This window comes from Barbus barbus (assembly GCF_936440315.1).
Source record: "Barbus barbus genome assembly, chromosome: 4".
NCBI lineage: Eukaryota > Metazoa > Chordata > Actinopteri > Cypriniformes > Cyprinidae > Barbus > Barbus barbus.
Window position 1 is genome coordinate 35187245 of NC_136732.1, and position 13982 is coordinate 35201226.

The following is a 13982-nucleotide window of genomic DNA, read 5'->3' on the forward strand; positions in this document are numbered from 1 at the left end:
TGAGACAATCAGATTAAATTAGAACGTCCTTTCTCCATCTATATCCTAATCAAACATCTTTGCATTTAAACTTCATAATCACCTGATCTGATCTCTTTCATTTATCCAGCCATGATGTGTTTAACAAACGCTGCATGTGGGAGAAAAAGATAAAAATAGAATAATGTATAGAATGTATTAACAAACTTTTAAAATTTAGAAAATGCTCACATGCACCTTCATAGTTGACACAGCCGTTTCCATCTTCGTGTCCTGCCATCAGCTGTTCTACCTCTGATTCTGTCATTTTCTCACCTGCAGGCAAGACATGTGATACTCTGTGCTTGTTTCTGGCAGCGTTCATCTCAAAGTACAGTAAATATGTAAAGTCAAACACAGATTTTTTTCAAGCTGCTGATGAAGATCATCTAAATGTGATTTTTGTGAATTGCAACAAAGTCAAATGTTTAGAAATAAGCTCAGTGTTTTTATAGTTTTTAAGGTTTAAGTTTACCTCCTGATTAAGTTATTTTGTGTCTACTCACTTTTGTCTGCTCACCATGATGGTCTAAAACTGAGCAGCTAGTAAAATAGCAATACCAACATAGAAGCGTACAGCAAGTATACTTACCTTAATGCTTTTTGGGTCAAACTGAGGCTCCTTGGGTTTCTCTGGTTCAGGAGGAGGCGCAGGCTTTGCCGCCTCCTTTTTCAGTTCAGCTTTTTTAGGAGCCATTCATCAACCAAGATGGTGAGCAAGAGGGTGTGAGATGGGGACTAGGAATGAGAATGAACTTTGAGAGGTTTTATACCCTTCTCAACGCTCCCCAGCTGCATCAGCAGGGTTGATCCATCCCATCATCACCCTCCAAACAAGGACAGAAAGCTTAAAGGTTCACAAGCCAAACAACCTTTTTTTAAACAGGTTACTCAAACATCCCCCCTATCTACCACTGGTTACTCTCGGCATATAATCTATATAACTTCAAATTTTGCGCACTTCACACTTAGGTCATTTCCAAACAGAATGATCAACTGAAATAATTCTGAATATATTATCCCCTGGTTAGTTACTTGTTGTGAGTTTCATCAGACAGACCTCATTATGTCTTTGTGAGTTTCAAGAGATCAAGGGAATTATTAAGCATAAACACCTTATGTCTTGTTTTGATATGAACAGCAACTGCTGGCTGTTCTTGCTTTTTTAACCCCTGAGGTCTGTCATTCAGGCGCCTGGAGCAGACACTAGTTTAAAGAAAGGAGAGTTCACTCAGCCCTCTGAACCTCCTGCCCCAGATGGAAGGAATAAAATATGAACAATAGAAATCTGTGTTTGTATATATACACACTCCTGCTCAAAAGTTTGGGGTCAGTAAGATTTTAAAAATGTTTTTGAAAGAAGTGTTTTATGCTCACCAAGGCTGCCTTTGTTGGATTAAAAATACATTAGAACAGTATTATTTTAAAATATTATTATAATTTAAACTAACTGGTTTCAATTGTAATCTGTTTTAAAACGTAATTTATTTCTGTGATCAAAGCTGAGTTTTCAGCATCATTACTCCAGTCTTCAGTGCCACATGATCCTTCAGAAATCATTCTAATATGCTGATTTGCTGCTCAAGAGACATGTCTTATTAATTAACAGTGTTGAAAACAGTTGTGCTGCTTATTTTTTTGTATAAACTGATATTATATTAACTGATGACTAGAAAGTTTAAAAGAAAGTTCATTTGAAATATTTGAATATTTTTGTAACAATGTAAAAGTTATTACTGTCTTTTTACTTTTACTTTTGATCGATTTACTGCATGCGTGCATTTGTAAAACCAGCCAATAGAAAGCAAAAGCACATTCAGAAGGGAAGACAATGACTCTCAGATCCTTCATGACACGCTCACCATTTCCTTAGAATCAAAATGAAAGAATAACTTTGAATAAAAAGATGCATGGGACATTTGAAATCAAAACTGTTCATAAATGTAACCCAGCTGGGCTCTGTTCATTTTCTGCAAGGTTTTTGTGTAAAAATGGTGTGATGCTTCACACACACACACAATTATATATAAATAATTAGATACACACATAGAGTGGGGCAAATAAGTATTTGATACACTACCGATTTTTCAAGTTTTCCCACTTACAAAGAATGGAGAGATCTGTAATTTTCATCGTAGGTACACCTCAACTGTGAGAGACAGAATATTAAAACCCCCCCAGAAAATAACATTGTATGATTTTTGAATAATTAATTTCCATTTTATTGCATGAAATAAGTATTTGATACAATAGAAAAATAGAACTTAATATTTGGTACAGAAACATTTGTTTACAATTACAGAGGTCAGACGTTTCCTGTAGTTCTTGAGCAGGTTTGCACACACTGCAGGAGGGATTTTGTCCCATTCTTCCATACAGGTCTTCTCCAGATCTTTCAGGTTTTGGAGCTGTCGCAGGGCAACACAGAGTTTCAGCTCCCTCCATAGATTTTCTATTGGGTTCAGGTCTGGAGACTGGCTAGGCCACTCCAGGACCTTGAAATGCTTCTTACGGAGCCACTCCTTAGTTGCCCTTGCTGTGTGTTTGGGGTCATTGTCATGCTGGAAGACTCAGCAATGACCCGTCTTCAATACGGTGCAGTCGTCCTGTCCTCTTTGCAGAAAAGCACCCCCAAAGCATGATGTTTCCACCTCCATGCTTCACGGTTGGGATGGTGATCTTGGGAATGTACTCATCCTTCTTCCTCCAAACATCCAGATGGTCTTTGGCAAACTTCAGATGGGCCTGGACATGTGCTGGCTTGAGCAGGGGGACCTTGCGTGCGCTGCAGGATTTTAATCCATGACGGTGTAGTGTGTTACTAATGGTAACCGTTGAGACTGTGGTCCCAGCTCTCTTCAGGTCATTGACCAGGTCCTCTCGTGTAGTTCTAGGCTGATCCCTCACCTTTCTCAGGATCATTGATACTCCACGAGGCGAGATCTTGCATGGAGCTCCCAGTCTGAGGGAGATTGACAGTCATCTTGAATTTCTTCCATTTTCTAATAATTGCGCCAACAGTTTTCACCAAGCTGTTTGCCTATTGTCCTGTAGCCCATCCCAGCCTTGTGCAGGTCTACAATTTTGTCCCTAGTGTCCTTAGACAGCTCTTTGGTCTTGCCCATAGTGGAGAGGTTGGAGTCTGATTGATTGAGTGTGTGAACAGGTGTCTTTTATACAGGTAACGAGTTCAAACAGGTGCAATTAATACAGGTAATGAGTGGAGGATAGGAGGGCTTCTTAAAAGACAAACTAACAGGTCTGTGAGAGCCAGAATTCTTGCTGGTTGGTAGGTGATCAAATACTTATTTCATGCAATAAAATGGAAGTTAATTATTCAAAAATCATACAATGTGATTTTCTGGATTTTTTTTATTTTATATTCTGTCTCTCACAGTTGAGGTGTACCTACGATGAAAATTACAGATCTCTCCATTCTTTGTAAGTGGGAAAACTTGAAAAATCAAATAATTATTTACCCCACTGTATACAGACAAAAATACAGTTATTTGCAGAAATTAGAGATATCCACTCACGTGCTTTCAGGATCAGTTCTGCTGTCAGTGTAACAGAGCTCAACAAAACAACACCAACTGCTCCAAACATGTACATGACTTCATTAAAGAGATGCACTATAACAGATGCACAAAACAAACAAACAATCAAATAGCTGCATAGACTGTGCAGATCTCTTTTCTATGCAATACTATCAAATTGGCATTATGCCAAAGAGCATAAATACAATAAAGCTTACGGTAAATCGTGAAAAAAAAAAAAAAAAAAAAAAATTATATATATTATGATAAATATTAGGATGTAGCAGTGAGTAATTACATGCATTTGATCCATGTTGACTTGTCTCAGTATCTTGTTCTCGTATCTGAGCTACTAAACGTTCTACCCCTGTTAAAACAAAACACAAACCACACAGATTACATTTTTAGGGTAAAGTTAGCTTTAGTTTTGTCAATCGGTTGTTTACTTCTAGTTCAGTAATCACAAATGTGACAGCTAGATTATTTATGTGACTTTGTGCAGTTTATTCTGAAGTGTATATCTATGTATTAATTAACTAATAATAGACCTATAACTATTTATGCATTTTAATTGCAAACAGCATAGACATACCACATAATTTCTACTTCGTGCTCTTTTGAAACTACAGTATTGGGTAATAAAAGACTTAGCAAGCATAAATCATTGATGGATAATACCTTCTTCAAAGACCACTATCATCTTCAGAACTTCTAGAACCAACTCTGTCAATTAAAATTAGGGATGCACCGATACCACTTTTTCCAGTACTCGCCCGATACCGATACTTAAATTTTTGGTACTTGCCGATACCGAGTACCGATACCGATACTTTTATTGTATTTGTACATTTTTTAAATATTGGGTAAAGAAAACAAATGAGTATGTAAAATGTTAGTTGATTAACTTCATTTATCAAATAGATACTGTCAAACCAAAATTTATTCAGACACCTTCAACATCTCACATTTTATTCGCTATAGTTTAGAAAATGCTAATAAAATATTACAAGAACTCCAAGTTAAACTGTGTCAGAACAAATTTAGCTTGATAATACCTTTCTTTCTATCAATCAATCAAAATTATTCAGACAGCTGTTGGTATGACAATATTTACACAACTATCAATACTTTGTCGGGCCACCCTTAGCCTTAATGCCAGCCTGTAGTCTCCTGGGCATGCTGTCAACCAGGTTCATGAAAGCCTGAATTTCAATTTTTTTCCATTATTTGGTCTGAATAATTTTTGGTCTCACTTTTGCATCAATTTTACTGGTAGTCCACTGTATGAAGAATTTTTGGGTATAATTTGTCACAGTTTACTTTATTTTGCTATCCTCAGTTGCTTAAATTAACTATAGTGTCCTGCACCCACTAGTAAAAAAAAAATAAAAAAATTATATCTGGTCTCTGAATAATTTTTGGTTTGACTGTATATCCTTTGGTTATTTTTCACACTTAATTATGCCCATTAAAATGTAATTTACAATTTTTTGTTACTTTCACTGTTAATTTTTTATTTATTTATTTGCTCTATGGTACATCATCTTAAATAGCATTAGAGCTGCTCCATTGCAGCGGCTCAGTGCTGTATCCACGCTTTTTGCTGTAATTATGCAGGGAACCACTCGTTATAAATCAATCATTTTCAGATATAGAATTTTTTTTTTTCATCTGAAACATGCTGCGATTTAGATTTCAAAGCCATATAATTGCAGAAACACGCATGAAGCAAGGAAAACACGCACAGCGCGCGCACTTATGTGTAGCTACCGGAGCAGGTGACAGGGACAAGTACAGAACAGCCTAGCGCATTTCACACAGACTGATAGTTTCACTTGTTTTTCACCCGTGTTCAATGCTTAAGGTTAAAAATAAATGATGTTTAAAGTGAATGAATGCCCCTATATGTTGTCATATATTTACGATTTAGTTTTAATTCAAATGATGCGTGCTGAGCGAACATCAATAAAGATCACACCACAGAAGTGCGCGCGCGCTCTCTCTATCTCTCTCTCCCTACTGTTAAGTAACTTGTGCATTGTTTTACTTACTCTTTTTTGACATTTCCGACCGAAGTACAAACTTTCCAGTGATATCTGTGAGAAAGGGATATTCACTCGACAAGCTCGCGCATCTGCGCCGCCGCGCGCTGGATCCACTCAGCGTGTTTTGCTTATCAGCTTGCTCACATCAGCTATACAGGCATTAATACTGAATGTTTAACATTATATTCATTGCATGTACATTTTTAGACAACCTTAATCTCTAATAACTACATTCTGCTGTCTGTTTTTCTGTTGTTGGTGTTTCTTTGTCTGAATATGGCACTGATCACATGCGTGGTATAGGCGTTTAGTATCGGGGCATTTTAAGGAGTACGAGTACATGAGCTCAGTATCGACCCGATACCAGTATCGGTATCGGTGCATCCCTAATTAAAATCAAGCAATTTTGATCAGCTCAACATCTTACAAATCAAAATTGTGTGTATTCTAAAAATATGAACATTAATCACTCTCGCAGTAATGATAATAATGATTGTCCTGAAATAAAACACAAATTTAAGCTTTCCCACAACAAATCTACTTTTTCTTTACAACTTTATATATGCTTTTTTTAACAATGTGTTTCTATATGGAAAATGAAAGATAAAGGCAGCATACCTTTCTCTCTTTCCAATATGGTTAGAAGAAAATAAATCAATAGGATGATATCCATGAGTGTTGTTATTATCCACGATAATGCTATCCATCTATGGCGGAGAACTATGAATATAAACATGGCCATCAGCATTCACATACTAACACGTCACATACTAAAACTGATTTCAGATCTGATACGAATCAATTCAGAATCGGCATGAAATCAGAATTCACCAATTAATATTCTTAAGGCATGTTTTGGTCTTATTGTGCTCAATTGATTCTTGCATTTCTTCATGTATTTTTTTACCTCGCAATCTTAAATGAAATCAAAATGTCATAACTACCTCTTCCTATGACTCACTTGATGTCTATGATACCCTGGGCATGCAGCAGTTAAGCCAAAACATTCTGGTAAACACCACTCACTTTTCAGAATACAATCAACAACCAGTGGATGAAATTAAGTCACATCCAATTATTATTATTATTATTTTAATAAGTAGTTTCACTCGAAAATACATCACAGTTTGGTATAGTAAAATGGACAGCAACTTCTGTTTCATACCAACTTAAACATTATAAAGTTTGTATTTCTATTCATAAAATCCTCACAAATGTATACATGCAGGAACATTATGGGATTTACTCTTTCCACACCTATACAAATATAAAAATAAGAATTTATTTGAGCATCTACTTACATTTGAATTCTGCTTGCAGAAGAGGTAATGATGTAATACAGATCAGCAGTAGTGGCTGAACACATCCCACAATGAAAATTTCTAAAATAAGAGAATAATTCATTATTTCCCCACCCAAACAAATCACCAGTAAATAATGTCAATAAAACACATCATATGGTTTGCTCAGTAGTTCTTAAACATAAATGTTAAAATCACTGAAATAAGAGTCTAGAGTGGTTTTCTTTGTGGATTATGTAATGACTTAATTCAGTTTGTACATACATGTTAAAATTGAATGTATTCTACAAGTTCTACAGCAAGTTAAAACTGTCTGAATTATAATTTTATATATATAATTTTTTATTTTTTTTACAGAGAAAATAAAAAGTTTAAGAAAGATTTTTAAGACATTTTTACAAACTACTTTTTACATATCACCTTCATAATGAAGGGATCAGTATTTTGGTGTTACCTAGAGAGGGAAGTCCAAATGAGAACATCAACTCGGACAGTTGAGAAAGAGACAAGCTAAAAATACAAGCTTGTTTTTAAAACCTGAAAAAAAGGAGAGAGAAGAAAGGCAAACGTGAATGGAAAAATGTATTACAAGATTCCAAATACAGTCTATCATAGTGTGGGATAACAATGGTCTGCTGATTAATCAAGATAAAAGTCTCAGTCTTGATGATGTTACATGGTGACATGATGCTTCTGTTGTTGGTTTAAGTAGCAGAGGGTGGTAACGGTGAAGAACAGAAAATACTCCAGATTTATTTTCATTTGTTTTTGTGTTTTATCAATTCAGTAACACATACTTTTTATTAAACAACTTTTTTTCTAGAATAGTACTTTGCAACTCTGATAACTCCTATTGCTGTAAAACAAAAAGACTGGGACGCCTTAAGATATCAACTAAAAATCAAAACAAAACAAAACACAGTTAAGTCTAAAAGGAAACTGTCTGCATCTTCTGTATGTATTTATCATTTTTTGTAATTGTAGAATTAAAAAAATTAAATGAACAAAACCACTGGTAATAAGCTTATCAACCTAATAAATCTGTGATTATATACTTAGCCTGTCGCTCATCTTTAACAATGTATAGAATCAAATCATACTGAATCTCTTACCTCTACTCAAGACGAGACATGACAGCACAACAACTCCAAATAATATTCCAGAGGATACACGAGGCACAATGCTAACATCATGTGCACTCTTTCTCCAGCCATATGTAAAAAGAACTATAGAAACAGATAAAAATGAAATGTCACAACATAGATGATGTCTTGTGCAAAAATAGTACATGTAAAGATTAGATAAACTGAACAGTGTGTGTCAAACAATAAGCCCTTTCACACATACAGACTTTTCCGGAAAATTACCGGTAAATTGCCGTAAAAAGGTCATGTGTGAACAGGATCATTTCAAAAATACTGGTAAATTCGTTCCGGCAATGTACCAGTATGAGAAGTTGTAACATTAGCAGTAAATTGCCGGAATTCTGCTGTGTGTGAACACAGAAGGAAAATTACCCGTATGAGCACGTACGAGTTCAGAACGTGCTGACGTAAGACTCTACTACGGGCCAATCATAACCTTCTGAAACATTCACTCCACACTTTCCCATGTCCGTCGCACAGGCCTCTGCATTTGTGTAACAATTGTTTTTTGTTTCCTAACTGTTCACATTTACTTAAGAAAAGACCTGGATACTCGACAGGACGGCCATTATGTGTGTATTTGGCCACTTAAGCTCAACAACAAACTACGTAAAATATGATACTCGCTATCGGCGGCTTTGGATGTGACTGAGCGCTCAGCCTTGAAACAGCCTCTGGAGCGCGCCAGTACCATTGGCTTAAAAAGACGTGCAAATTACATATTGTGACGATGCAACAATGACCCGATTAAGCAAGTTACAATTTTGTCAACTGTCCCGAAATGCGAGGAAAGTCTTGGATCGGTGTGCAGCTGATGTGAAGCCGCTTTGAGAGAGAGAAAGAGAGAAGACGCGCTCCAGCTGAATCACTCACACTGTGGAACACACACACACTAGTGGTCAAATCCCATTATACACACACACACACTAGTGATCAAATCCCATTATACACACACACACACACTAGTGATCAAATCCCATTATATACACACACACACTAGTGGTCAAATCCTATTATACACACACACACACACTAGTGATCAAATCCCATTATATACACACACACACTAGTGATCAAATCCCATTATATACACACACACACTAGTGGTCAAATCCTATTGTACACACACACACACTAGTGGTCAAATCCTATTATACACACACACACACTAGTGGTCAAATCCCATTATACACACACACAATAGTGGTCAAATCCCATTATACACACACACACACACTAGTGATCAAATCCCATTATATACACACACACACTAGTGGTCAAATCCCATTATACACACACACACACTAGTGATCAAATCCCATTATATACACACACACACTAGTGATCAAATCCCATTATATACACACACACACTAGTGATCAAATCCCATTATACACACACACACACACTAGTGGTCAAATCCCATTATACACACACACAATAGTGGTCAAATCCCATTATACACACACACACAATAGTGGTCAAATCCCATTATACACACACACACACACACACACTAGTGATCAAATCCCATTATACACACACACACACTAGTGGTCAAATCCCATTATACACACACACAATAGTGGTCAAATCCCATTATACACACACACACACTAGTGATCAAATCCCATTATACACACACACACACTAGTGGTCAAATCCCATTATACACACACACAATAGTGGTCAAATCCCATTATACACACACACACACTAGTGATCAAATCCCATTATATACACACACACACTAGTGATCAAATCCCATTATATACACACACACACTAGTGGTCAAATCCCATTATACACACACACACACACTAGTGATCAAATCCCATTATATACACACACACACTAGTGGTCAAATCCCATTATACACACACACACACTAGTGATCAAATCCCATTATATACACACACACACTAGTGATCAAATCCCATTATATACACACACACACTAGTGGTCAAATCCTATTATACACACACACACACTAGTGGTCAAATCCCATTATACACACACACAATAGTGGTCAAATCCCATTATACACACACACACAATAGTGGTCAAATCCCATTATACACACACACACACACTAGTGATCAAATCCCATTATACACACACACACACTAGTGGTCAAATCCCATTATACACACACACAATAGTGGTCAAATCCCATTATACACACACACACACACTAGTGATCAAATCCCATTATACACACACACACACTAGTGGTCAAATCCCATTATACACACACACAATAGTGGTCAAATCCCATTATACACACACACACACTAGTGATCAAATCCCATTATATACACACACACACTAGTGATCAAATCCCATTATACACACACACACTAGTGGTCAAATCCCATTATATACACACACACACTAGTGGTCAAATCCTATTATACACACACACACTAGTGGTCAAATGACTGATTTAATCTGCTAGTTTGTGTGGATTTATTTACTCATATAACCTACTTGCTATCTTGAATAAATGTTTGCAGGAATTTCCCTCATTACTTGAAAGCGGCGGGGATGAGTAAAACTATGCAATATACACACAACCCCCCACAAAATTCTGGACATGATTAATTATAACACTCTATTACAAAATTTCATTATTTTTTTAGTATTTTTTCCCCCCAGGCCTGGAAATTGCTTTTTTCAAAATTTAGTAAAAGCAACTGATGCACGCTATTAATCACTTAAGATGATCGGCTGAACGCTCCACCTCTCCCTCCTCTAACTGTAATCTGTATCTAGGACAGTGGCGGTCACCTCATTTACATTATGATATTTGAGGAAAGATAAGGCAACAGTATACAAATAAAGTATTATCAATTAAAGGATGTAATATTTTTGTAATGAAGAATATTTCAAACATGCCATACTTAATTTTGTAACCCATATGGTTCTGTTATACTAAAGCAGCATGCAGAAAATATTTCTACTATCTGACAGACATCACTGAAATGGGTATCTGAGAAATTACATTTGTAATCAGCAAAAAAATAAAAAAATAAAAATTGTAATCCTGGGATACTAGACGGCACTGTCTGTATTTTAGTCATAGAGAAATCAGGGTTGCTGACTTCAGGTTTCATGTTTACTGGATTTTGGAGAGTGGGGTCAGATTTAATGGATGAATTCCAGACAAGTGTATTGGAAGTTAGCAAAACAAATTATATTCCATAAAGCAGCAGTTATGATTCCGTTCACCGATTTTATGTGAATTGTGGAATAATCGCAAAAGAAGGGGAGGGGAAAAAAACATTGGTTAGAAACACCAAGATATGCATACATTCTAAACATTTTGCATTAAGAAAATGCAAAATAGCATAATAAAAGTGATTTGGCAAAATCACCTCCCATAACTGTCTCACTCTATTGCATTCCCAAACATCAGGCATCCAAACACAAGATAACATGACAGCGTTTGTTATTGCGTTTCATCAAGTAATTTGTGCAGGAAAAAAAGAGCCACAGGCTTCCCCAGTTGCAGCAACCTTAATTATTATTATCGATATATTGCACCAGTTTCCAAGGAAGAGATTATTTTATTTTATTGAACACATGGAATGCAAACACTGCTTCATTTACGAATGTTTTATGCGATAATGTTGTGCATAAGTTTTGAAGGAAACATAGTTACTGTTAATGTCAGAATGTTGTGTGAAATGTGCTTTTACTTACCTGAATTAACAACGACTGTAAAAACAGCAAGTTCTCTGGTTATTGTGAAAAACTTGATCCATGTTTTAAGGTTGTCTGTTGACAGAAAGGGTCGAATACATCAAATTAATATTTTGTTAAACACCAATGCACTGCCATGGTATTGGCAGTGCATAGGTATATCTGTCTACAGAGCGTTTTCTTATTCCCAACATGAAAAAATGAAGCATGGTTGTGCATCACCCTGCAGATGCCAAATCCCTCAGATACATCATAACTAGGTTTCTTAAAAAAATAAAACTATGTGTATTTTCAATATCCATCAACATACTCATACGTCACAGTTTCCAACAGGATATTTCTATTAACAAGATTCATGGCATTACTATGCATCACATATCTTGTTCTATTGCTTGTACTCAGCATTTAGACAGTATTTCGTTTTGGGAAGGAAAGTGTAACATTCAACGTTGTTGCCAAGAGTATAATTAGAAAATAATCAGAGGCTGAGTTTGTGGTTTGTCATGAAAAAATTGAAGGAATTGACACTTTAATGTATTTAACTGCAATAGAAGAAATTACTAACAATATTGTAATGCAACGTGTTAATATGTTGCTGCATTTACTGAACTCCTTAAAAAAAAAAAAAACTTTAAATCCTAACATACCTTGAAGATACTTTAAATAATGCATAGCCCAAATCAACATAACAGGCCTCAGAATATAAAGAGCACAGCAAGTGATGGTCTCATTCAGAGATCCTGGAACAGAAGAATTCATGACAAAAACTGTGTTATGTGACAGTTTTGAAGAGTTAAACCATTACAGAATATACAAAACACCAACAAGAGTGCCACATTAAGGTTAAGATTATATGAATATTATTTTACTTATTAATATTATTATGCTTCTTATTTTATTTTACTATTTACAAATACAACTAAAAACAACTCACCTTCAGTAAAATACCAAAGGATGAAGGCCAAGAACATATACAGATGTTTGGACAAAAGACCAGAGAAAGCTGAAGATTCCAGATTTTGTTGCTGGTGGCTGGAGAGAAGATGCAGAATAATCACAGTTAAATTAACAAAACACTTACTTTGAGACATAAAGAGTTAAATGACAAGAAATAATAACAGTTCACTTACAAACAGTGTTTTTTGATCTGCAGTAGATCAGAGAGAAGAGCAGAAGCACAGCTCCAGAGCCAGCAGCGAAACAGAAAAACAACACAGCTATGTGCCAAGAAGAGAACCCTGTGAAACAAAAATCAAGTATAACATTTGCACCGGCACTGAAACTTGGTATACGTATTAAATCATTGATTCTCATATAATTAAGAGGTTTGCAATCAAGGCAATTCATTCTTTAAATAACCTCCTACAACCATTTTGGCAGTTATCTGCACCTTACACTGAGTGGTAGATACTATTTTTAATCTTGTTTACATCAAGTGCAAATAATGATAGATGCTATATTCAAACAGTGTCAACAGAACAATATTCAAATGATTTGAATGGTGGGTGGAGTTAACAAAAATAACCAGTGCCAACAAGGTTGTCTATTTAAATTTGGCACAAACAGACATTGTTTTAATTTTTGCTATGTTTGTGGACTCACCCAGTTGCTCCAGTAGCACAGTTGCATTGGCTGAAAGTCCTCCAGCAAACACTAGACACATGTAAACTCCTTTATCCTCAATTCTGACACTCTTCAGTCTGAGAGACAAGTTTCCTTTGGGGATTTCATCAGTGAAGAACTCATCTCTGTCTCTGTATTGGTCATCTGATGAATCTGATAAAGGCTCATTGTTTTGGAAGAGCAGAACCGGAATATCTCCATCAGTTCTTATCCATGACACCTCAATGTCTTCAAGAGGGATGTGAGAGTCTACAGAGCAGTTCAGAGTGACGTCCTCACCATCGTTTGCAGACACGGACCGATCTGATCCTGATACTAGAAAATAGGACTAGATAAAACGTAAGAATTGTAGTCGATCAGAAAAATTGACAGTACTGGGTTCTTACCCAAAAATTTACAAGTACAAACATTTGTATATCTACAAACCAAAACACGTAACTTATGGTTACAGCCTACAGGAAATGCACCGACTGCCTGACTTTTCAGTGTAAAAAACTATTAGTTAAACACTGAGCAAGAACAATTCTGTAGCTACTGTAAATGCAAAATGCAGGACATTAACAATTTTTTAATGAAAACAAATAGTGGTATTATTTTACTCAGGCAATA

At 35.9% G+C, this 13982-nt stretch overlaps 1 pseudogene across 1 annotated transcript; it reads right to left on the reverse strand.

The window, feature by feature from the left end:
• Positions 1-1783: 1783 nt before the first annotated feature.
• On the reverse strand, positions 1784-13783 carry LOC306868547 (annotated as a pseudogene). Its single transcript, XR_013785809.1, has 13 exons — positions 13760-13783; positions 13353-13701; positions 12881-12988; positions 12685-12782; positions 12398-12490; positions 11751-11825; positions 8013-8126; positions 7355-7437; positions 6218-6981; positions 4233-4277; positions 3853-3921; positions 3555-3650; positions 1784-1886 (listed from the first exon to the last, which is right to left on the reverse strand). The product of XR_013785809.1 is annotated as an uncharacterized misc_RNA (transcript).
• Positions 13784-13982: the final 199 nt, after the last annotated feature.